This window comes from Dermochelys coriacea, chromosome 9 (genome assembly GCF_009764565.3).
Source record: "Dermochelys coriacea isolate rDerCor1 chromosome 9, rDerCor1.pri.v4, whole genome shotgun sequence".
NCBI classification, from domain to species: Eukaryota; Metazoa; Chordata; order Testudines; family Dermochelyidae; genus Dermochelys; species Dermochelys coriacea.
This window is the reverse complement of record NC_050076.1, coordinates 95,692,511-95,719,094: the sequence shown is the minus strand read 5'-3', so window position 1 is coordinate 95,719,094 and position 26,584 is coordinate 95,692,511. Positions and strand designations below refer to the sequence as shown.

At 41.6% G+C, this 26,584-nt stretch overlaps 1 long non-coding RNA gene across 6 annotated transcripts; it reads right to left on the bottom strand.

Moving 5' to 3' along the window:
• Window positions 1–519: 519 nt before the first annotated feature.
• Window positions 520–26,376, bottom strand: LOC119861787. 6 transcript variants are annotated; one of them, XR_006274291.1, is made up of 6 exons: window positions 26,177–26,374; window positions 25,046–25,067; window positions 18,146–18,584; window positions 17,427–17,885; window positions 12,105–12,385; window positions 5,375–6,665 (listed from the first exon to the last, which is right to left on the bottom strand). It is a non-coding gene; the product is annotated as an uncharacterized LOC119861787 (long non-coding RNA). The 6 variants fall into 6 exon arrangements; XR_006274290.1 differs by lacking the exons at window positions 5,375–6,665; window positions 25,046–25,067 and adding an exon at window positions 520–2,845 and having other exon boundaries at window positions 26,177–26,372; XR_006274287.1 differs by lacking the exon at window positions 25,046–25,067 and having other exon boundaries at window positions 26,177–26,371.
• Between the last annotated feature and the right edge of the window lie 208 nt (window positions 26,377–26,584).

The following is a 26,584-nucleotide window of genomic DNA, read 5'->3' as shown; positions in this document are numbered from 1 at the left end:
ATGCAACAGGTCTACACTGGTTCTGCTGAATTTAAGGTTATTTGGATCCATTGAGGAAAGCAGGATGTTGCCCTTTTTGTCATTGAAGTAAGCAGGATTCTGGACCTGATAACTTTGTTGATAAACCATGAGGCAGAATGTGACTAATGCTATTTGCTCTTCAATAGCCACCTCTCTGCAACATTGAATGTAGGAGAAAAAATGTGCTTTTTAACAGGAAACAAGCACATCATATGTTTGGCTTCATTCCTCAGAGATTTGATAGAGAAAAGACTGCAGGATTGAGTCTACCATATTTTTTTTCTCCTTAGCTTCTCCAAAGTCTACGCTGTTTCTTCACACATTCCAAATCTTCCTCTTTGTAGTAAAAATCAAACAGAAACATAACTTTAGTTTTTTGTACACTGCACTAAGTAAAAAAGGAACAACATACACGTAATTTAAGTGTTGCCAGTTCTCATGATATTTATTTTTCTTAAACCCAGTTCCTGGAGCAATATGAATATGTGGTAATCTCAGTTTCCAGTTTAAAAAGGTGAGTTTTTAGCCCTGATAGTTGTGGAGAAAAGTGAGAAAACATGAACTTCTGAGGTTCAAAAAACCAGAAGGAATCACTCCAGCACACTTTTACTTTTACACCTATATGATCCCTATTGACTTCAGTGGGACTTTGACAGCACAATGATCCCAGATGCAAATCTGATAATAGGAGTAGGACCTATTTATCTACCTCTCAATGGTTTCCTTGTTGTGTTGGGAAAGACTCTTGATCAGTGTTGCGGGGCAAAAATATACATTTTACAAGGCCAAAATTTTGATGGGACATTTAAAATACTCCAAAATTGTTTCATTTTATGTAAAAGTTATTAGTGAAAAAGTTTGCTTTTCTCACACTAAATAACTTTCAAGTTTAAATCCAGAACTCTTTCCCTTCAAATGCTCCCCCGCCGCATCTTTGTGCTTCATTTATTCTCCAAGAGTCTCAGTCAGCAAGGTGAGATTGCTGATAATTATTCAGAGCTGCCAATTAACCTACTTAAAAGATCAGATAGGTAACTGACACTAATCATGTAAAATCTCATTATTGGGATAATAATTCAATCAGCCAGTGAATTGACTGAAGACCACAGAATCTGAAGAACAAATTAAACTAGAAAATAAAAACAATACTTTAGTAGACAATATGCTTGAAAAACATAAAACTATAGCTTTTCATCCAAAACTATAAAGCACACTATTTACAAGTAGAGAGCTGGTAAAATCCAGTCCAGATTTTTTTATTTTGTTTTATTTTATTTACAGTTAAGTGCCAATATCCATCATGAGTGATTGAATAATTCTAAAATGTATTCAATTGCAATGAAAAAAAAAGAGATTTAAAAGGACAGTGGGTCTAAGAAGTCATGGATTTGGCCATTATTTTCTTAACGTAGAGGCACAGATCTGGAAAAACAAAGCAAAATTCTGCTTTGCAATTTACAAGGCAGATTTTCTGTCCACGATCTTTAATTCTTGTATACTCTGCCCTTGTCCCATGCTCAGAATTCCTATAACATCAATGAGACTGTTATTTGATTGCAACAGTACCTCAAATATCTAGGTATTTCCAGGCCTGTAGAAAGACCTGGTTCCTGTGATATTAAAATATGTCAAAAGTGGGGGAAAAGGGATACCGATTTATAGACTGTATGGCTAGGAAGGGCTATTTGATCATCTAGCCTGACATCCTGCATAATGCAGGCCAGAAGACTTCATCCACTGATTCCTGCATCAAACCCATAACTTCTGTCTGAGCTATTACATATATCTGAGAAAGAAATACAATCTTAATGGAAAGGCTTCAAGTAGTCGAGAATCCATCACACTCTCAGGGAAGTTGTTCCAATGGTTAGTTATCTCACTGTTAAAAAAAAATGCATTTTATTTCTAGTCTGAGTTTATCTAGCTTCATCTTCCAGCTGGAACTCACTGGATCTTGTGATGCCTTTTTCTGCTAGACTAAAAATCCATTTACTATCAGAAATATCTTCTCCATGAAGATATTCATAGTCCATAACCAAGTCACCTCTTACCCTTCTTATGAATAAACTAAATGAAATGGGCTTCTTAAGTCTCTCACTATAAGCCATGTTGTATAGACCTTGAATCACCTTGTAGCTCTTTCCTGAAGCCTTCCCAATGTATTCACATCCTTTCTGAAGAGTGGACAACAGAACTGGATATGGTATCTGGTAAGGGTCTCTAAGATAACAGTAGGTGGGTCATGGCAAAGGTTGGCAACTATTGTGTCAGTTTTGGGTATTATTTTTAACAAGAACAATGGTATTTCGAGTGCTAGCACTTGGTGTGCTTTGTTTGTGGGGAAGCAGATAAGTAAAAGGGTAAAAACAGGATGAGGACAGTCAATTAGGAGAGACTGAGAAGGATGGAGCGGGGGATAGTAGGCAAGCAAGGATGACTGAAGCAAGACTGAAGGGATTGCTGTGGAAGGGTGAGGCATATGACTGGACTAAAGTTTGTACTTCAAAATTTGAAATGTCCAAGTGTAAATATCAGTTGCGGTGTCAGGAGGCAGATGGTTTGAAAGCTGCTCCTGAGAAGGTGAATCTTTCACAGGCTGACTTTAAATCATCCTCTGGGCTGGTCCTGACCATGTGTGTGGAGGATGTTAAGTCCCAGAGTGGATGTGCTGGTTCTAGTGAAGGAGAGGTAGGGAAGGGCTGAGGTGTGCTCACCCTCACATCCGCTGCTGGAGCTGCTGGTTTGGTTGTGAAAGTTTCTTCTGGTTGCTGGGACATTTGTAGGCTTCCCATGATATCTTCTCCCCATGGTCCTGGACCCATAGCTGTGCAGAGAATAAGAGCAGATCCAAGAAACTGCATTGCCCATAAAAGATCTGGGGAAAGTATCTCAAACCACAGTAAGAAAAGGAGTACTGGTGGCACCTTAGAGACTAACAAATTTATTAGAGCATAAGCTTTCGTGAGCTACAGCTCACTTCATCGGATGCTCACGAAAGCTTATGCTCTAATAAATTTGTTAGTCTCTAAGGTGCCACCAGTACTCCTTTTCTTTTTGCGAATACAGACTAACACGGCTGCTACTCTGAAACCTCAAACCACAGTGCGATTAGAAGAAGCCATGGCTCTGCCTTTTCATAATCTAGCCATGATTTCCATCTCTGAGCACTGTGAAGAGAGTTAGAAAGGAGGCTGCCTTCCACCCATAGTGAAGGGCCATTTCGATTAAATAGATCACATATTCCCTATAGCAAAGCACCATCGCTTACAAGCACTAGCCCTGACTCCCCAGTTTACTCGCTTGGTTAAAAAAGACAGTTGTAAGTACTGTATCTAACTATGCTAGGGCTATTAGTATAAAAGCAGCCAGCTCAGGAATGCATCCGATGAAGTGAGCTGTAGCTCACGAAAGCTTATGCTCTAATAAATTTGTTAGTCTCTAAGGTGCCACAAGTACTCCTTTTCTTTCAGCTCAGGAGTGAATGCTGATCACAAAAATGAAGGCAGTTAGGTGTAGCAATAAGGAAGAACACGTCATTTATGTTACTGCAGGTGACACAGCCATCAAGCTTACATTGTCAAATTTGCAAAAAGAAAAGGAGTACTTGTGGCACCTTAGAGACTAACAAATTTATTAGAGCATAAGCTTTCTATTAGAGCAAAAGTTTTTTCCACCAAATGCATCTGATGAAGTGAGCTGTAGCTCACGAAAGCTTATGCTCTAATAAATTTGTTAGTCTCTAAGGTGCCACAAGTACTCCTTTTCTTTTTGCAGATAAGAAGGTAACACCTTGCATGAATGCTACATGGTAGTTGACCAGTGCAAGAAAACCCATTGCAAAAGAAAAACACTTCCCCTAATTTGTAGAAAAATAGACATGCATCTGCTAAATTTTCTCATTAAAACTTTCTCTGATAAAAAGCAGAGCTAAAAGATAATAGCATTTTTTTAAACATACTGTGAGAGTCAAGAGACACTGGGTCAAATACAGTGTTGGATTAATTCACTACGACAAACCTTGGCATTGATAGGAAAGGTCTACTCATGTGAATAACTTTTACTCACTTGCGTGAGTGTTTTGACATCCAAAGCCCTTTATCACTTCTTTAATAAATTACTGATTTTTGGAGGGTGCAGTCCCAACTAATTGTATATCTCTTGATCCATTTTTCTCCTCCTTGTGATTTCAGATCAGCAATATTTTTTTCATGGGTTAAGTAAGAAAGTTGCACACTGATAATAAAAAGGAAAAGGAGTACTTGTGGCACCTTAGAGACTATTTGTTAGTCTCTAAGGTGCCACAAATACTCCTTTTCTTTTTGTGAATACAGACTAACACGGCTGCTACTCTGAAACTGATAATAAAATATCGAAGGCTCAGATCACATTAAATAGTGGCAGTAGTTTAAAAAACCTAAGTGAATGGAACATATTGCACTGAATAGCTCAATATCAGATAAATCTGATTGTATGCACTCGTCTCTAAGATGGATATCAGTAAAGTCTTTGGTGAGACTTAAAGGCGAGTTAGTGGGTTACAGGTTGTTGTAATGAAACATAAAACCAAAGTCTCTATTGAGTTTCTGATTTTTTGGTGTCTAGCAGAGAGAGGAATTTAAGCTCCCAAGCTCATCTTTTCAAGGTATAGTGCAAGTTTTATTTGAATATGAGCACTGAGGTGTCCAACAGGGTGTGATCATGTGAAAAATGTTCACCCATGGGTGACAGGGGTGTTTTTGTGTTTTATCCTCTTTCTGCGTGAGAAAGTAGGGATTGTCTAATTTGGGCCACATAGCTATTGTTGGGGCATTTGATGTACTGATGAGGCAACCGCATGTTGTGATAGGCATGTGCAGTACCCAGGAATCTTGAAAGGTGTGGGGGTGGGGGAGAGGTGTTGATTATAGTAGCTGTGGAGAAATGGCACCAGGTTTTGCATCTTCTGTTTTTGCTTCTGTGAAAGGTTAACTTGCTAATTTCCATCAGAGAACAAAAGAAAGTTGGGACTCAGTAGAGGGACAGATACAAGACAGAAAAACAGAATAGTCCATCCACCAAAGATGCTACAGCTGGACAGCAGGCCATTGGCCCTCTACTTCAGGGAAGCAGCACTGAGTAGAAAAGGATTGCATGGCCTAGTGGGGGTTGTTAAGCACTGAAACTCTGAACCTTGTGAGTTCCTATGACCCTTGATTTGTATATATTTGGGCTCCATTGGAGCTGGCTTGCAGCAAGCATGCTTGGCTATGGTGAGGCTGGTTTATAACCAATTGTTAGACTTGGCCATGAATTCAGTCCATCCACTTGGAAATTTGTATGTTTGTGAGGGTGGCATTTTTTTTCTTCTCAGATGCACAACCTCTTCAAAACATGCACATGGAGCCAATTACCTTTGTTAGATATGACAAACAAGGCAGTGCCACCAACTCTGCAAGTCTCACTGTATTTGGTGTTTCTCTTCAAGCCTCCACTGCTGGAGTTATGGGATTATGTGAGATTCTCAGTTTTCATTTAAAAAAAAAAGTTTCCAGCCCTCCTGTTTGCAGAGCAAAGCTTGAACATGTGACCCCTGAAGGCTTAAAAACTAAAAGGCAAATGAAAAGAACCCAAAATGTTTCAGGTTTCATTATTTTAATCTCATGATTTTTAAACTAATCACATGTTTTTTAGGGACCTGAGTCATAATTTATGAATGCTTGGGGTTGCCATACTGAAAAAAGATACAGCAACCTGTGACTTTCAGGTCCATACATGCCCCAAAAGAGTTTTCCTCTGCCCATCTCTAAAGCAGAGAAATCAAGACCCAGGTTCTTTCAGCCAGTCCCAAAACAAAAGTTGATGCCTTGCAGCTTTGTACAGCCAGCACAACTCCCTGGAGCACGGCGGTCACTTCCTCATCCTCTGGTCTGCATTCCAGGTGCCCTCAACCTCATACTGCAGTTCCTCCCTCTGCAAGCTCTCTCCAGGAACTCCTAGCCTGCCGTCCTATTTTTTTCCACATACTCATGATTCCCTACATGGTGGAGTCTTCTTTTTTAACTCACAGGTTAGGCAATTTCTCCAGAGAGGGCAGGTCCCACTCCTTATTTCTTCAGCAAGCTGTTAGCACCGTCCCTGCCTTCCTCAGTGATGCACCCTACCACACTGTGTGTAATGCACTGGGCTGTACTGGGGCTAGAATTATCCACCTAATGAATCATGAGTATATGCAGAGGAGGTGTGTGGGCTAGGGATTGGGAGTTCTTTGAAAGACCTTGCATAACAACAACTTGTAGGCTGTGCTTGGTCACTTCTTGATAAAAGCCTGGAAGAGGTTTGCTTTTGTGAGTAAGCACAAGCTGCCTCTTCATTTTTCTTGATGTGTTTTTTCAACTGTTCTCCATCTGAATATGTTGTAGGCAGGAATGGCAAGGGTTGATGGGGATTCAATGTAGGCCCCAAGATGGATTTTTGTGATTGTCACATCCAAAAAGATTCATCATCACCCTCCAACACCCTCCTGCCCTGGAGCATCTTTTGGCTTAAGGGATACAGCGTACAGCCACTTCTGTTCACTGTGTAGCTTTTCTACTGCATGCCAGCGGAAGTTACTACCCTTCCCATGAGTACATGACTGGATCCTATAAAAGTCTCTCTGGTTGTTTCTGAAAGGACAGTTGGTAGTATTAGATCATACTTTCAAAGACACACAAGCTAAAATGTCTGAGATAAAATAAGGAAATTAATCTGAAGTGGTTTAGGATGAATAACCACAGACTTTCCATAATAACCATAATTTAGAGATTGTACAAATAGAATGAAAACAACAGTGAAGCAAACAAATGACCTCTGACAAATAAAATCACATGTATATCCTATAGCTTTTCTTAAACCCCACTAAACAGAAGGCTTTTTGTTAAAATGTGTTCTGATAATGTAGCCTGTAGACTAAAAGAATGTGCAACTCTGGAAAAGACTGAATTATGGGATCTATTTGTAGGAGGAGGAGTTGCATGCAATAGCTTAATGAACTAGAAGTATATTAGTTGTAAAAGGGAGAGCTAATGGAATGTGTTGTTTATTAAGACTTTATTTTACTCAAGTACTGGTGTTTAGGCTGTGCTCATTATGTGAGTCGTTATTTTATTAATACACATACTGCAAAGCTCATAACAGAATCTTAGCTCCACAAAACTACATCGCAGCTTCTAATTTAATGCACATTTTATTAGTCACTTTTGCAGTCTTCATGCTAAACCTATACAGTTTAGACTTTCTGGACAGATCCTCAGTGAGCATAAATTGACATAGCTCATTTGCTTTCATTAGAGCCATGCCAGCTGAGCATCTGGCCCTTTTTCCCTTTTTACACACAGTAATCATCCTAGTGGGAAGTGAAATAAATGCACACAGACATCCTGACTCAGCTTCATTCTAATGTCCATTTATTGCACTATAGATATGTTTTAAATGCAAAGAGACACACGTATAAAAATGTTTCCCTAGAAATGAAATCTTCCTGCACAGAATCTAGTCTACAGCTTCATAAAAACTAGGGATGGATCCTCAGCGGGTTTAAATAAGAGTAGCTCCATGGACTGATGTAAAGCTGTGCTGATGTACACCTGCTAAGGATCTCAACCTATTTATTTATTTGCATTGACTGAGTGGCTATCCACATAGTAGCTCCATCAAACTAGTACATATCTGAATACCCAGAGTAAAAATAATAAAGTTGGCTTAAATGTATTGGAGTGCTACTCCCAATCTTAGAAAGAATTATTTCTCATAAAACACCCTGCTGTCAGGCAAAGTTGGAATTTAGCCTTAAATAAATACATAAATGTTATGTTCAGATAACAAATATTGACAAACAAATGACAGGAAATTCAGACCTCAAGCTGATCCACATGAAACCAGACAAAATGGTCTTAGTTAGAACTGTACAAATTCCCTCTACCATGTATTTCTTCATGTAAATTACATTTTGAGCTTCCTGCGGTTGGCTTGTTTGCTTTGATTTTGTTTCACAGAGGAAAACAAAAAACTTGTGTTCTGTCTTGTGTGTCTGTTTTGCATTTGGACAGTTTGTCATGAAGCAGGCCGTCTACTCAGCAGACTAGACCAGTGGCTCTCAACCTTTCCAAACTAATGTTTGGACTTTCAGGAGGCTGATTTGTGTTGCATATCCCAAGTTTCACTGCATTTAAAAACTACTTGCTTACAAAATCAGACCTAAAAATACAAAAGAGCCATAGCACACTAGTACTGAAAAATTAGTTACTTTCTCATTTTTACAATTATAAAATAAATCAATTGGAATGTAAATATAGTACTTGCATGTCAGTGGATACTATATAGAGCAGTATAAAGTCATTATCAATATGAATTTTAGTTTGTACTGACTTCACTAGTGCATTTTATGTAGTTTGTTCTTTTTGGATTCTACAATACTAATTAAAGGGACAGGAAATTTTATACCAAGGGTCCCTCATCATTTTGATTTGTGCATTACATGGGAAAATGATGCACCACCACTTTCCACTGAGCACAAAACAGTTACTTGCACAGATTTGATTATTTGACAGTTGGCAGCCAAAGTCAACAGAAATCTTTGCGCTGGTCTCTATTGACTTTGGATCAGGATCCTAGTGCACAAACTGAAATTAGGTGAGAAATCACAAACAAATGTTGAAAGCAACATGAAAAGTCAAATGCATAAGCTAAATCTTCTCCTTAGAAGTATAAATGTATCTGATTGGCATTTATATGGCAGATAGACCCTGCAGTCATTGACATTTGCAGCATTACACTTGTCCAGGGATGAACATGATGAATTTCTTCAACACAACGCACAAACACAATTTTTTTTTTTTTTTTGCTCATCCTACAAAGTCATTACCCAATATATTTTATGCATGGAAAAGAAACTCCCATTCTGGCCTTTTTCTAGAATTTGAATGCTCCATGTCACTTGTATATCATAATAGCAGCAATTCTTATTTACATAGGCTTATTTGTTTCTAAATCCAAAGATTCTTAACAAATTTATCCCTTAGGTACTTATAGGGTCTCCATACTGAGATCTTCACAATCTGTAGTGTATCACATCTTTAATGTAATCTAAAATGTCAGTGTACAACATCCCACAGCACCTGTTTACAGTTTTAGAGATGGAAAATTGAGGCACGGGGGGACCAAGTGGCTTGCCCAAGATCACACAGGAAGTGCATGGTAGAACACAGAATTTGAACCCAGGTCTCCCACATCGTAGGCTACCGTCATCCTCTAGATTAGCCTCCCTATAGATTATAAACTCTGTAATCCCTCTCAAATCAATTGTAAACTATGCAGCATAGTTTCTGAAGAAGTCTCCAAATTTGCACACCTAAGAGTGCTTGTTTCTTTTTTGGTAACACGTGGTAAACCACTCTAGGTGCACAAAATGCACTAGCTCATTTGTACATACAAATACGGTTTCTGATATTGCTTGCCTAAAGCTATGTCTACACTACCACTTATGTCAATAGGTCACTCGGGGGCTTGAAAAAACACTCCTCTGAGCGACATAAATTACACTGACAAATGCATTGGTGTGGACAGTGCTATGTCAGTGGGAAAGCTTCTCCCACAGACATAGCTACCGTCACTCATTGGGGGGTGGTTTAATTATGTTAAAGGGAGAGCTCTCTCCCATTCGCATAGAGCAGCTACGCGAGAGATCTGACAGCAGCACAGCTGCATTGGTACAGCCATGCCGCTATGAGCTCCCTAGTGTAGATATAGCCTTACTCATGCAAGTAGTCTCCTTGACTTCAAGGAGCGAGCAGGATTTGGCCCAGTTTTCACATCCAGAGGGCCAAATTCAGTCGATTTCTATGCAAAACCATGGCCCTCAAAAGTAAGTGTGCAAAAATGTAGGTGTCAACTTTTAGATCTAGAGACTTGATTGAAAATCTTTTGAACATTTAGATATTTCACTCACCAGTGGAACTCAGCCATTTCTGAAGTAAAATGAAGTAAGCTTTTTAAAGCAGTCATAGCAACATCATAAAATATTCTAGGACAGAAGGTGAACGGGGAATTTTCAGGAGGCAGAATGTAATTACCTAATTGGGATTTTGCCAGGATACCAGAACTAACCCACCATTATTGTGAAAAAGGAGCCGGGGATCTTTTATGTGTGATCTGAAATACAGCACTTGCCGTAACACAATTCACCCTAACACCCTACTGGGATATCATTAAGCGCTGGGTCAAAAGGAAGTATATCATCTTCGGGATTGCTGGCACCACATGTTAAGTGTCCTAAGAAGTCTCTCATCTATGACTTCCTAGAGAATATAAAATAATTTATTTTTGTCTACAAGTAAGTGCTAGGGAGAAGCAGGTCCCTGACCCTAACAATGTACAGGCTGAAGTAGAAAACATAGATTGTTTATCTATATTAAAAGAAGAGCACAAGCTTGGGTCAGGGTCAGGGGTGAAAGTAAGTTAGAGGACTTACCGGTACACCGGAGTCCTGAGCAGGGGCGTGGCCTCAACTGGAAGAGGCGTGGCCTTAAATCCCCGGGCCAAGGCTCCTGCTGTGGTAGTGGCCGCTGGGAGCCTAGGGCCCTTTAAATCACCCCCGAGCTACCAGCTGCAGAGGCGGCTGGGAGCCCCGGGGCTCGGGGGTGATTTAAAGGGCCCAGGGCTCCAGCTGCCGCTACCACAGCAGAGCCCCGGGCCCTTTAAATCACTGAGGAGCCCTGGGGGCTCCCAGCTTCCACCGCTACCCCGGGGCTCTGGGCTCTGGCAGAGCTTTAAAGCCCCTGGGCCTCTGCTGTGGTAGCAGCTGCCAGAGCCCTGAGCCCTTTAAATCCCTGCCTGCGCCCTGCTGCCCGAGCCCTGGGGTAGAGGCGGCTGGGCTCCATCGGGGACTTAAAGGGTCCCAGGGCTCCAGCTGCCGCTACCGCCCCAGCCTTTTAAACGCCCGCCGGAGCCCGGCCGCTGCTACCCCAGGGCTTCAGCAGCGGGGCTCTGGCAGGGATTTAAAGGGCTGGGGCAGTAGCGGTGGCTGGAGCTCCGGGGCTCTTTAAATCCCTGCCAGAGCCCCCCCACCCCTACCCCAGGGCTTGGGCAGCAGGACTCGGGCGGGGATTTAAAGGGCTTGGGGCTCCAACTGCCGCTACCGCCCCGGCCCTTTAAATCCCCTCTGGAGTCCTGCTGCCACTACCCCAGAGCTCGGGCAGCAGGGCTCAGGCGGGGATTTAAAGGACCCCCGGGGCAGTAGCGGCAGTTGGAGCTCCGGGGCCCTTTAAATCCCCGCCAGAGCCCCACCGCCACTACTCCAGGGCTTGGGCAGCAGGGCTCAGGCCGGGGTTTAAAAGACCCCGGGGGGGGGGAGGGGTAGCAGCAGCTGGAGCTCCGGGGCCCTTTAAATCCCCACCGCAGCCCCACCGCCGCTACCCCAGGGCTTTAAATTGCCCTATCGGAAAGCCAGTCCTGGTACGGCACACCGGCTCTTACCGGTACACCGTACCGGGGCATACCGGCTTACTTTCACCTCTGCTCAGGGTTCACTAATGCATGTTAGTGGATCCTGACTTAACTACAACCTTTTCCCTAGTAAAGGCTCAGGTTCACTTCTTTTATTTTGATTTACTGGTCAAGATTGACCCTTGACCTCAACCAGATAAACTGAATTAATAGGAGATAACCTGCATTTATATTAGGACTAAGAACTATAGGCAAAAGGCAGGCAGAGGAAGGAAGAAGGGGTGTGGGATGTAATGTGAGATCTATTTATTTTGAGGGGGGGATATTTTCTCCTCTTGGTTATTTGCACGCGCGCGCGTGTGTGTGTGTGTGTGAGAGAGAGAGAGCGAGCGAGCGGATATTGTATAGCTGAAGGTCTATAATATCCTGTTAGTGAAAGGGAAGTGACTCCCCCCACCCCAAACTTCAAGGCAGCAGTCAGAAAAAAAGTACTTTTACCCAAAGAAAAATCTGATTTGTGTGTGTCTGCCACTTCTGCTCCATGTACAAAATTACTTGAATTTCATAACTAGCACCTCAATCCAAAGTTACATTTTTAGATAAGTGCACTTGATGTAACCCACCTCAACATGTGCAAATCCCGTGTGTGCCACTGAGTAGCCAAATGCACCAGTAGAGACTGTGCAGAGCGGAACTGTTCAATGCAGAATGCTGGGTTCCAAATGCTGAGCTGGGAGGAACATCAGCGTAAGTGGAGTAGGTTGAGGCAATTCCCATGCCCTAGTACTATGGAAACAACTAGTTAGTATGCACCACACAACAATGTAGGCTGATCCCTTTGCTAATGAATACTGTGTGCAAAGTTCAGTGTGTGGTTTAGTTGAAATCTGTGCAGCCAGTCCACCTGTAAGAAAATATAGATATGTTTGTGCATAGTCAAATATCAACAAGCTGTTCTCTAATAACCAGAGAGATATTAAAGAACTATTTGCTTACTTATACAAAGTGATGTAGTTTACTACTGATTGAAAACATCCTGAGGATTGCAATTTCTGTCACAGTTTATCAAATTTAGAAGGCTCCTTTTGTGCCTTTGGCCACAGAATTGTGCAAGGATATTTTTGTACAGCACCTTGCACAATGGCACCCTGGTTCTTGATGGGAGTTCCAAGGCATTGCCAAAATACAAGTGATAACTAATAAGGTAGAGACCCTAAGGATTTACCCCACCCCTCTTGCTTCCTTGTGCAGGGGTCCAGAATGGTTCCAGCACTTGCTATACTTGAGTACTGCTTCAAGCTTCGTGACACTGGCAGCATTAGCTTCCCTAAAAGATTACACCTTCCCTCCACACTGCTCCATTTACAAGGGTTGCATTAGCTGTCTGTATAGCATGTGTCTCCTCTCAGTCTCCACGAGGAATTCTGGCTTTGCCATCCAGAATCCCTCCAGTGTGTCCTACTGCAGCAAGGTCTGTATTTGGCCCCTGTAATGGGAGTCATAGGTTAAAGCCCTGAACATGTAACATAATGGAGACTCTTGTGATGCTTGCACACAAATTCTAATGAAGCTTTTCATCCTCCTCTCACATGGACAAAAGAAGGCTATGCATCCCTCTTTTCCAAATGAGATTCCCTGTCCTTCCATATATGATTGCACCAGTGCAATATATCCTGATTTGTTTTTGAGTGACGGTAGAAGAGATTGCAATACAATCACTGATTATTGCAATGGGAAAAATACTGCAGTGTAGGCGTTTTACTGACGGGTGCAAGATATATTTCCACAGCTTTGTTGATGTTAACATCCCTGAAAAAATGGAAATATGTGCACTTAGCTGTAATAGGGCAGATTCTCATTCCTGCAAACAACCTGAGTAGGGCTGATGTTTACTGGGGAGGGATCCTCCCACAAGGCTATTTGCCTCCCATCCTGCCTACATGGCAGAAATGTATTTGGTTCTGCTGGATGCAGAGTTCTCCAAACACAGGGTAGCAGCTGGGCATGATTTGCCTCCAAATATTAAGCAACTGTATGTTTCTGTGCTGACTTGTTAATTCCATAGGGCTCTCATCAGTAAAGATGTCAGCATTTCTAAATAGCTATTCAAAAATGACCCAGCACACACAACCTTTAAAAAAGAGCATTTTGGCACTGGCTGTCTATTTCTGAAGAGGTCAAAGTGTGTGCAGGGAAGAATTTTAATACGCATGTGCATCAATACAGAGAGTGGAGTTTATATGGAGAAGTCTTGGGACTCTTTTCCCTCTACTCCCCCTGCTTGCTACCATCCCTAATTTCAAACAACGTATTTCCCTTGTGTTACCATGATGTTTCCTTTAAATTTCTGTGCATCAAGACTTCTCATCTTCTCCAATCCTATCCCACCACACAAACATACACCAGTACTAGTCCTTGGCGTTTGTCATTCTCTTATTCAGTTACTGTTAACTACACAGTGAATCCCCTGGTATTAACACAAGAGCCACATGAACTATATTTTTTATTTTTGACATTAATTCAGATCAGAGCTGGAGTGGTTATGGTCAACCCAGGAAACATATGGGAGGCACAGAACCCTAGACAGGCTCCCCTTGCAATTTGGCTTTCCAGGGGCCCTGACCTTAACAAACACACTTGATGATCCTACATGATATCTTGGCTGCCTACTTGGGCTCATCTGTTGGGATGGCATTCTACCCATTCACAAGATAATATGCTAGTTTCAGGAGTTCGTAGATGCCAAGTAAGGATGGGTTTACATTAGCAGTGTGCACTGAACTATGAGTGTAGCGTTTCTATTGTATTGGTTACCCAGATAGAGTGCGGTAGCTTTCTCTTTAAAAAGGCTCTTCCTTTATGAGGATATCCCTGATATACAACTTCTGTCTTTCAACATCATCAGAATCTATTATACGTTTCATGGCAGATTTTCTCTTTGACTTGATTGGGACCTTTGGGAGTTACCATAACACACATCTCACTAAATACAAAATAAACTACTCAGGCTGGGATTTACAAGGCACCTAATGGAAACAGGTGTCCAACTCCTATTAAAATTCCCCGATGACAATAGTAAAGGATCTACAGAAAGTTGCTTTCATTTGACACTGAACAAGGAACTGTATTAGAATGGGCAAAACAGTATGTGTCTTGAAGTTACTCTCTCTTTGCCTCTGCCTAGAGCTTTCCCCAGCTTCCTCTGGCCTGGGTTTTCGCTATAGATTTATAGAAACAGTACATATATGCCCTGGTCCCTTTCCCCCTCCCTCATGTGCGCGCACACACACACACACACAGGGATGTGGGAAGAAATTGGGAGGTGCTGCAATTGGGGTGGGGAGAACTAGGAATTTAATTCCCATCTATCCCACTCCAAAAAACAATCAATTCAGCTTTAAACTGAAGGAAAAAGATGATTTTCCCAGTCTGCAGGCTATTCTCTTCTCTATGTGTGCTGCACATAAGCAAGGGTAGGCAACGAAAACAGATAACAGCATCCTCAACCCTATGCCGATGGAAGAAATTTGGAAAGGTGTGTAATGGGGAATCATAAGGCAGACTCCTGAAAAAGCAGTCATCAGCTGTGATCTAAATCTATTATCACAAACTGCATGTTCCCATCAAGTGATCCGGCTGTGCTGGCAAAGTTAGATAGGTTCGGAGAACTCTCTCTGGTGTGTGGAAGTGATTTTTCTCTTGACAGAGAGTTGGGCCACTTGTCTGCTTTCCATACATGGATACCAGAGAAGCGAATAACGTTAGCACATAGTAAAACATAAATAAAGATTAACAGTCAAGCTCATATGCATGCATATAAAGATCTGATGTATAAATCATCATGCAATGAGACTACAGTATGTACATTATAGATAAATCAAAATCTGTACATTACTTGTTAAAACCATTTTGTTCCAAAAACCCATTAAAATTTGAAAAATATCCTGTATTTTGGTTGCCCTGTGTGGAAATAAAGTAGAGATTACAATAACTATAAAGGTTCTTTTAAAAAGAGAGAAAACAGCTGTTAATTCTTCTTTGTGGGATCCAATTAACCCTTAAAACTTAGGCTCCATCCTTTCCAATGCATTTTAATGCAGCATAGAATGTCTTTTGCTACAAACTATGGGTCTCATTTAATGGAGTTTTGATTAAAGAGCAAGACCTGGGGGGTCAGACTGTGATATCCCAGCTCACATTTGAATAGTACCTTAAAAGATGGCCCTATTGGGGCCTATTGGCACTAATCAATGCATCAGGTATGATTCAACATGAGTAAAGGTATCCCAAGGAATCACTGATTTACTCATTTTTAGTAAGGGAACCTCATTTCTTTTAACTAAACTGAAGTTTTCCTTTGCTATCCTGAGTGGATTATTTTGAATCTTACGTCTGTCCGCCCCGGTTGTATGAAAACCTAACGCAATGTCTTAGAAGTACAACAACTGGGAATTCCAACAATATATTCTTGATGAAAGTTAAAGCAACTACAGTAACTAAAGCTTCGTAGTCTCATTCACTTTTCTCTTTACTCTTATTAGCATTAAAGAGAGGTAAGCACACGCCAGGGGGAGACCCTGATTTCACACTGATTGTATATTGATGTAATTCCTTTGCCTTCAGTGAAGCTGCTTTGGAAACTGAGAGCAGAACCAGACCCTATGCCTTTAGGCCTATATCCCACAATGGTGCCATGCACAGGGCTTCCATCGACATCAGTGGGAGGGCATGAATGTTAATGGCAGTTCATTACATTCAGGGTAAATTACCTGAAATGCCTCTGCTTTCTTGTCTTCCAAGCGCCTAACACTTACTATGCTTTGTCTGTGAGACAGTTCCCCGCCGAAGGTTATCTCCAAACTGATACCATGTGCCCTCACAGTGCCAGATTTAATCAATCATCATGTCTTCCACACTGAGCAGGCTCCTAGAGATCTATTTTGTGGAGCCAGCCCAGTTTTTGTGCAGATTTTTGCAATGTAGAGGACAAAGCCATTTTTGTTTTTTGTTATCTAGCACTTTCTTATTGGCACTGCAGGAAATGTGTTCTTCTGTGCTAGTGACCTGCTAAAGGTTAACTCTGTCAAGGGTAAGCTCTCTGAATTGGTATAATTTTGAACAAACAACAACAAACAAAAGGTGTTCCCAGAGAGAGTGACATCCACCCAGTGCACAGAGAGCCCACAAAGCCTATGTGGTACATGGGGAGAGTGCCACACAGGCTGGCTGCTCAGATGATTCTCTGCACCCCCTGGGCACCACTGAGAGGGGATCCAGGCAGGCCCTAAAAAGGCTGGGGCATAGGGAAGATCTGAAGGCAGAGACAAGGAATCTGTGATTAGGTGGATCCAGTGGTCCTACTGTGACACACCAGGTGGAAGGTACTTTGCAACAGTCACTCTTTCAGGCTATGAGGTAGCCTATAGGCTGAGGGGCTGCATTGCAGTATGGTGCCCTATCTATAGGTTGCCTGCTGTCCTTGCCTGCTGTCACTCAGGTGAGAGTCACCCCTGAGCAGAAAGCCAGCATAAGGCCCATGCACCAATTAAGCCATCAAAGCCCTCTCTGGCATGAGCTATTAGGGCTTACGGTAAGTGGGAATTAAATGACATGGCTGTGAATTTCACCAATGCTCCAATTTGCAAAAGCCAGAATATGGTGGGCTACCTGCAGGCTGGGTGAACAATTATCACCCTAACTGCATGACCATTTTGTGGCTTGCCTTCTATTTATTTTATGTAGTACTGACGTTCATGACAATCTCCCAAGCAGACTCATTAAAACCCAAACACAGACATAAAACCGTGGGAAAGTTGTTTAGCTGTCATGCTAAGGAAATGCTCTTCTCCAAGTACATAGCAATATCGAACAGCTTATTATTGATTAAACTTTGAAAATAAAATTGCAACACTGTTTGCAGAAATGCCAGCCACTCTAATACTCACATAAGCATCCTGTGTTTTCATGCATTCGTTAAATGGTATTACCGAGGCTGTGCTCTGGGCTGCCTACACGTGGAAAAAGAAAACTCTTCAGATAACCAATTAACATTCATAACAAGCTTTTAAAGCAGTGCATGGTGCCATCTCCAAAGATAGGTGTCTCGTCAGCATTTCCATTATAAATCTCATTGCAAGAGGGGTGGTTGATATACCATCTCAGCTGTCTCAAACTGCATCAGGTAAAACCCTGGCATGCAAGTTGTCAATCTAGTTGTACTTTTTTTGTTTAAAATAAAAACAAACCAACATTTTCTCCATTTAAGATCCAGCCAAAGGGGGAAAAAAGTCAAATTTTCAGCATATCATTGTAAACTATTTGAGGCAGACACCATCTTTGTGTTCTGTTTGTATAATGCCCAGCATGATGGGTGCCTGGCCCATGACTGAAGCTCCTAGGTGCTCCTGCAATACAAGAATAAATAACACTAATATAAAAAATCCACAAGAAAATGAGCAAAATTAACACCAAACATATTTTGTTAATTACAATCAGATTGTTCCTGGAGTTAACTTCGGGCCAAATTTTGCCACCACTACTCCTGTTGAGTATCCATTCAAACTATTCATAGAATAAGGTATTATTCAACTAGCGTATGGGTGGCAAAATTAGGCCCCATGGCATGTTGATGATGTAAATGTATTTTTAAAAGATAGATAGTTACATTGGTAAAACAGCTAATTAAGATGAGCACACAGAAAGCTTTCTTAATATTGGTGAGGCTGAAGAAGCATATAAAGTGCTATGATTCTTGCATTTGAGATCTCTCGGTATCTTCCCCCTAGAGGCATAAAGGTCCCAGGTCATCCTGGTGAAACTCTATTGATGTCACCAGTGATAAATTTGATCCTAATTGGCTTTTACTTGAATAGCTAGAAAGACCAGATGTCAATCAGCATAGTAGCTTGGAAGCAAAGACATTCAGGGGGAAATTTATAACATTCCGTTTTTTGTCAAATTTTCCGGACTCCCCTTTTAAACATTGCTCGTTACCAAAGATGAATGTGTTCTATTTTCCTTCTCTCATCCTGGCTTTTCTCACTGCTTCATCATGAAGTCATAATCTTGGGTTTATGACATCAAAGTCTCCTTCAGTGATCCATCTGCAGGAAGGAAAATGTTGAAAGGTAGAAAGGGAAGGTGAAATATGAGGAGATGGGGAGTCATTTAAACATGAATGCCCTTGATAGATGGTATGAAATGCCAAGAGTATCATGGGATACATATATATTATAGATCGGGGTAGAGACCAGGGATGAAATCCTGGCCCTACTGAAGTCTATAGGAGTTTAGCCATTGACTTCAATGGTGCCAGGCTTTCACACCTATCTTTATATGTGTTTGTCCAGTGCTTAGCACAATGGGACCTCTGGGTGCTCCTTTCATACAAATATGTCTATTTGGGGTTTTTTCACCATTTTCCATTGAGTTCTTCACATACTATCAATGCAACTGCCATTCTGATAAGCTTTAAGTGCCTCATCCATTTTCCTTTTGCCACTCTGAATTATACATCCTCAGATGTCAAACTCAGTATCTGCAGCAAAGAGAAATATTGTAGGGTATTCTTTAGCTAGGTGAATATTGTTCAAAGGCAGCAGGGTTTGTACTAAATGAGGCTGCAGCTTAAACTGAAACTGTCTCCAGTGGTGGGGGGGCGGCGGGGAGAGGGGAAAATCCTTATGTGTTCTTAGATATGGCTTTTTTGTCCAGTGAAAACCGAAACAGAGATGAGCACTGATTTTTTTCTTCTTTAGTTGTTACTGTGCCCCCTTTTCAGGGATATATTGCTTGCCTTTTCAGCATAGCTTCCTCATTACTACTGATTCTAGGTGTCCTCTTGATCAGCACTGTGTTTTACTGTTACTGCCACCAAAAAGCTCCACATAAACCAGCAACACCAAGACCTCGATCTTGCACAAATAATTTTACACAGATGAGTAGTCCCACTGACTTCATGCATGTGTTTGAAGAAACAGGGCCTTAGAAATAGCATTAGAAATAATGGTGAGAGTCTGATTTAAAACCACAACATTCACAAATTGCAGAGCTAAAATGTAATGCTCCCTATTTAACCCATCCCATTGTGACTTGATATTGCAGGGGATTGCGAACGCAGAAGTAGTTTTAGAAAGGAGCAAATATTTTAAAATAAATAAAACCCCAACCCTGCAAATATTTGCTCAAGTTAACCATACTGAATTTGCTTTGGCCATTTGCACCCCTTTTCCTGTTTCCTTTCTACAAATATTGTTGTGAGTTTAATTGAAGAAATGTGCATGTGTTGGAAATATCAGCGTGAATCTTTTCTACAGGCCAAAGTCAGACTTATGCTAGGCTAACTGACTTTGGCCTAGTCTTTGTTTGCCATGAGTGTTGCTCCATGTGGATTTGCTTAAATGATGCTTCTAGCTATGTAGGATAAATGTGGTGTTTTCTACTGTGTTGGAGGACACAGATAAGGAAGTTAATCATACTCTCTTAATACACAAAATATAATGCTAAAAAGTCCCTTTAATTAGGAAAAGCAGGAAAATCCCTATATGGCATATGGTGACATGATGAAATGAAAATAGCATGGACAGCAAAAGGTATGTAAACTGAAGTCTGCCCAGGCATATTATACAAATTATGATGATCAGATAATGTTGAAAGGTATAAATATGCTAGAATGGAAGGGCATAGTCAGAAACTTGTAGCAGAAATCCATCATAACCAGTCTATGCCCCAAGAGAAGGCAACAGATCAATATTTCTTCTATACATCCGTCATTCATTGCTTTTTATAGCAATTGCAAACACAGGACCATATTTTTGGTTCAAATAGGGGTTTGAATTAATGAATCTAAGTGTGTGGTAATCCTCGACCAACACCTAGACATATTGAATTGTAAATGAATAGTCATTTCTATTTGCAGAAAGCACATTCTGAATTTGCATGTCCAAGTACTCAAATACTTGGAAAAGTACTGGAAGTACTGGAAACCTTAATCTGGGTAATTTTTGTACTAACTGTGGTGCAAAAGCAGTAACACATGACCTTCGTGTGTACGGAGAACTAAACGACAGCGCTCACATTTGGCATATTGAATACAAATGCTCACAGTGAAGTGCTGAAATATAATCCACACGCCATGATTATTCATAGAAATTATCTGGTGAGTAATTTCAGTTAAATAAATTCAAGAACACAAGACAAAGAGGATAACTTAGCGGAATACATTATTTACTATGAATTAGTCACTCCAAGTGAAATTCACCTTTGTGCAGAAAGCCAGAACAAAGACTAATGTCCACTGAAGTCCCACTTAAGCTGTGTTTTGAGGACTTAATTGGGAATTTTGGTGGGGTAAAATTGTTGGGCTGGCTCTCTGTACAGGGTGAATTTCACCCTTTGCTCTTGTTATTTCACATGCCATTCTATATATGCCATTGGGACATTAGGATTTGAATCCTGATTGTGGTTGTTTCAGCATTACTGCCATACAAATAATAAGGGAACATATTTAGCTATGGTGTTTACTGTATAATAAAGCAAGACATATCTCACAGTCAGATTTGGACCAATGAATATTAACAGTACCTGCATAGCCTACTGCATATTTGACCTTAAATGTTAAGGTGAAGCATGCAAATATGAGTGCTGAGGTACCAAAGTACATACCATGCAAGAAGATCATTGTGTTCAGTGGGACTCTTTGCATGATTAAAGATACTCACATCACAAGTGTTTGCAGAACTGGACACTCGCATTTAAAAATATGTTTAAAATATATTCTGCATAGATTACACATAAAAGGAACCCAATTATTAATTTATTTTAAGTAGTTGCATTAGCTGTTTAATAGTTACCCTCTCACAATGAAACCATAAATCCATTGATGTGTATCATGGGAATATCTGTCATTAGAAAAAACAGTCCTGCTGTCCCTATCAGGGTAAAACTCCCATTTAAGGGATTCAGCAAAGCATCTAAGCAGATACTTAGCCTATTTAACTCAATGAGATTTCAAGTTTGTTTAAAGAAATAATCCCAGACCCATTGAAGTCTGTTGGATTCTTTCCATTGACTTCAATAGTCTTTGGATCAGGCCTAAATGCTTTGCTGAATATGGATGGACATATGAACTTGAATACATTTAAGCACATGTTGTGCTGAATTGGGCCTTACATCAATGGGTGGGGACAGAGGAGGTTTTTTCAAGTAAAGATTGAAGGGAGTGGGCTCAAGCTAAGGAAATATGTGTTGGTAATAACATGGTACTGACTGTATCGATGTACCCAGTATGTTAGCAGCCTGGAGAGTTGTTGTTTTTCCCCCCAAGTGCTTGTATATCCAGTTTCATACTGAAACAGATTTTGTTGTTATAATTCAAAAAAATATGATTTTTATTTTAAAAAAAAATCAGTATTCTACAAAAATGATGCAAAACAATAGTGATGATGGGAGTGACCTCTTCGGGTCTAGAGAGGAGAGAGTGGCCCTTAAAACAATGTAAATTCCTGGTTAGGATTTCAGTTCCTGCAGGAGTCTGGAGCTGGGAATAAGAGTTGATGGCAGGTTTGTTTTAAGTTGTATCATTGAGTTATTTTGTTTATATAGTAAATGGTCATGAAATTTTAATAAATACAATCCCAATATAGCACAGAGATCTTAGGGTGTTGGGGAGGGCAGGGGAACTGAATTAAATAAATGCACTCACAGGGCTTAAGAAATTCTAGTCAATGGCCTTGCCAGTTAAACACTTCAGCCTACTGGGCAAACTCCAACCCAGCAGCCCACATTGCAGGTAGCTACTGGGCTGTGTGGTAAGTTGTCCACCACCTCAGCTGGGGTGTCTGGTGGCTCTTTGGTGGAGGCAGCATCTCTGCCTCTCTCAGGTGCACACACTCCCCGGTTTGCTGCTGAGCATCAGTTGTGAGGAAGAAAAGAAATCAAGGCACACAGGTTGTGGGCAGAGTCTCCCTGCTCTCTCCTCTCTGTGCCCTTCACATTGACTGTTGCATTCCCATCCCTTTTCCTCCATTCCCCAAAGGAAGCCGGTGCAGCAGGATCCTCCTCTTTCTCCCTTGTCTTTACAACATGCTTTTTATTGCTGCTGGCTGAGATAAAGCCTTATACTACAAGTCACAATTATTTTGCCTGTTTACTGCTAAATACAGTAACTGTTTATTTTCTTAATAATCACTGTTAGTAAAGAATAAAAATATCTCACAATATAACAATGACTCCACACACACACACTCACAAAGTGACAATGTCTCAAGCCGTCCACCCACCCACCCACATCTAGGAAAACACACACAGGCAGATGACTCTGGGAGCGCACACAGAGAGGTAATGAAGTCTTTGAGCTTATCTCAGGACCTAAGCACTAGCACCATTTGGGGACAGAAGTAGTGTGAAAAATTGCCACTTTCCCTCATTTAGACTTTGTGGATTGGTTTGTGTCCGTGAGATGATTACAGTCCTCAGATTATGTAGCTCAAGGAGAGATGGGCTGGAATACCAAGAGCTACTGAAATAGATGTTAAAACTTCAGCTACAAGGGGACTGCAAGGATGCAAATGCTTTTCAGACATCATTTCACTACTCAAGTCTTAAGCCCTTGTTTAACTAACAGGACGGTGAAGCATTTCGTGTACCCATTCCTGACAAATGCATACAGACCAGCTAGCCATTCCAGCACACATTCACCTTGAGGCAATGATTTCCAACTGATGAGTAAAGGTAGCGATTGCTCACCTAACAGAAATTCAGCTGAGTTTCTACCTTTCTAGAAAAAAGATAAGGAGTACTTATGGCACCTTAGAGATTAACAAATTTATTTGAGCATAAGCTTTCTAGAGATTTCCCATTCTCGTCTTGCATCTCACACCACAGGACCTTAGAGAAGGTCTCTCTCTTTTTTTCATTCCCCTTTTACTGGATGATGAGATTTTTGCCAGAAATTTTTACCACCTGTATATGGAAAGGTGTTTGACCCTCACCAACTTTTCTTCCTTCAGAAAATCTGATATTATGACTGAAGAAAGTCTCCCCCGTCCATGTTTCTACCGAGTTAGAAAACCTGCACCATGATATCCACATGCATGAAAAAAGAAAAGGAGTACTTGTGGCACCTTAGAGACTAACAAATTTATTTGAGCATAAGCTTTCGTGAGCTTATGTAGCTCACAAAAGCTTATGCTCAAATAAATTTGTTAGTCTCTAAGGTGCCACAAGTACTCCTTTTCTTTTTGCGAATACAGACTAACATGGCTGCTACTCTGAAACCACACATATGAAGGGGAAGATAGTATGGTTAGCGGAGTTCTGTAAGGGTATTGATCTGTGCAGCACTTTGTATCCCTACGTTTTATTCAATTCTTTTTAATAGCCAAGGGATACCGTGCAGGCTCTAAGACCATGCAGGAGCCTCCATCTGCTGTAGCATATTTAATCTGCATAAGGTGCTCTCACACTATTTGAAGCTGTCTAGGCTTGGATCAAGCGAGTCCTTCAGTTCATTCCTATCCTTCTACACTCGAAAAATATCTACACGGAGAACAGAGATTCGATAACAGAGGGGACGTCAATGTAACAGACAAAGATATAAAAAAGATCCTATAGCTGGAAAATGAAGCTAGAACAATTTAAACTTGAAATAAGGTGCAAATTTTTAACAGTGAAGGTAATTAACAATTGGAATAATTTACCAAGGTAGATTCTCCATCATACAAAATTGTTAAATCAAGACTGAATGTTTTTTTCTAAAAGATGTGGTCTACTTCCAACAGGAATTAATTCAGGGAAGTCCTATTGCTTGTGTTAGGCAGGAGATCAGACTAGATGATCACAGATGACCTATGAGTCTTTTCCTCCAAGTGTGTGTGTGTGGCGGGGGGATAACAATAATTGTCTGGAAAGCTAGCATTTCTGGGCAGAAACCAGCATCTCCCTAAACCACTACAGCCTCTCTGCCAGTGACTCCTTTGACAACCAAGAACGTAAGTATAAAGTTTGTTGAAGGCCACCATCGATTGAGGCTCCCACACAATCCTAATGCCTGGAATTGATCTGGATTTAATTAAATGAAGTCAATGTGGGGGCAAAACAGGCAGAAAAGCAAATGCTTTTACCATGTACTTGTTAAGTAAAGGGATTATAAAACATTTATGGTGTACTGAGAAAATCATAACTTTGCTCCTAAATATCTCCTTTACTCCTCCTACTACCGTGATCATTGTACATATGTACTTGTATTGTAATGGCATCAGCATCTTCTCTGTGCTTATTACTCCTGCCATCCCCTGACATGCTGTTCCTTCCATCCCACATACAGCTGGCAATTACTGCTGAGATGTGCAGTGTGTGAATATTCTTTCCACAGACATCATTAGCAACTGACATAAATGCACTTTGGTTCTAAGGCACACGTATGCAAGCACAGCATATACAGTCCCACAAACCAAGTCCAGGATAGGACACTTCAACACCAGTACACACTACATGTCAAAATAGTTCATGCACAAAAACACACATGCATACATCAAGCCATCAGAAAGAAATGCAGCGGACTTACTGTTGCCTTCTGCTTTTGCAGTCTGTTGGAGAGAGTTGTGCATTTCTCAAGAGAGTGTTAAGGATGTTACAGTGTTGTGTATAGGTATGGTGCATGGAAGGAGGCCAGGAGAGGGTGGGTGGATGCCTGTGTGTGCAGGCACTGGCACTCCAAAGTATTCCCCCCAGGGAAAAAGTGGGTCCTGCTTATCTGTAGTCCCAAAGTCTCCAAATTGTATCATCAAAATGGAAAACAATCAAACACGCTTACTGGAAAAAAAATGCATCCGATGAAGTGAGCTATAGCTCACGAAAGCTTGTGCTCTAATAAATTTGTTAGTCTCTAAGGTGCCACAAGTACTCCTTTTCTTTTTGCGAATACAGACTAACACGGTTGCTACTCTGAAACCTGGAAAAAAAAATAATCATCCAGAGCAGGAGCACTACAAAAACCTGGACCCAGCATATAGATTCTTCTGAATCCAGCCAAATTTTGCCCTCAAATTCTAATGTCTAATGAGAAAACAAGCAAAAAACGGCTGCAAAAAATTCTGGACATTGATACATCCCACTGCAAAACTCTGGATCCACTCTATGGATCTTGGCACATTTTGGCCCCATGCTGTACTGTACGTGTGTGTGTGGGAAACGTAACAGCTCCTACAGCACCCAAAAATTCAGACCCTATTGCGGGCTGCAGCAGCGGCATTGCAAAAATGTGACTCCAACACCCTGATTCTTTTTTTCAGGCTCCCCCTCCCCATTTTCTAAAATAACTAAATAGAGAATCCGTGCAGCTGCTCAGATCGCAACAAAGCCAGTGCATCCCAGCCTCAGTGCTGGAAGCCGGATGGATCTTACCTTTTATTTTATTTTTTTTTTTGACCCCCTATGTCCCCAGTAGAACGGGCCACACATGTCGCTGTTCCTAAAATCCGAGCTCCCGCACAAGCTGGTTAAACAGCAACCCAACCTCGTACAGCCGGCGCCAGGTCCAGCAAATGTTTGGCCAGAAAATCTCTACATTTAACTTCATAAATGGAGATCCTCCGCTATAAACCCCTGGCAATACTGCTCCGTCGCCCAGGAGCACTGGGAAAGCAGCCGCCTCAATGATCTTGTCCTTCCCCCCCCCCCCGCCCCAAAGTTTTACCTTCTCAATAGACAGCAAGTTCAGCCCACCGTTTACATCGGAGACACCTGTATCCAAGGCATCGTGCTTCAGGGGAGCCCCCGCATCTCGCTGCTTCTCCTGCCGCACGAGGTGGCTTTGCAACTCTCCCGGCATTGGATGGGGGGGGGGGGGGCAACATGTGGCTGGATCCGGAGGCCGGCTCCGGGTTTTGTGCGGAACCCTCTGCTCCGGCCGCCAGATTTTATTTTTTTTTGGGGGGGGGGGGGGCAGGCGAAGCAGCGGGACGCCTCTTCGCTTCGGGGGGCCAAACCCTGGCGGGATCCAGGTGAAGCCGGCTTTGGCCTCCCCTCCCGCGGCTGCTGGGGGGGGGGGGGGCTGGGGCGTGCGGGCTCGGAGGGGGGGGGGGTCCCGGCCAGAGGAGGCAGC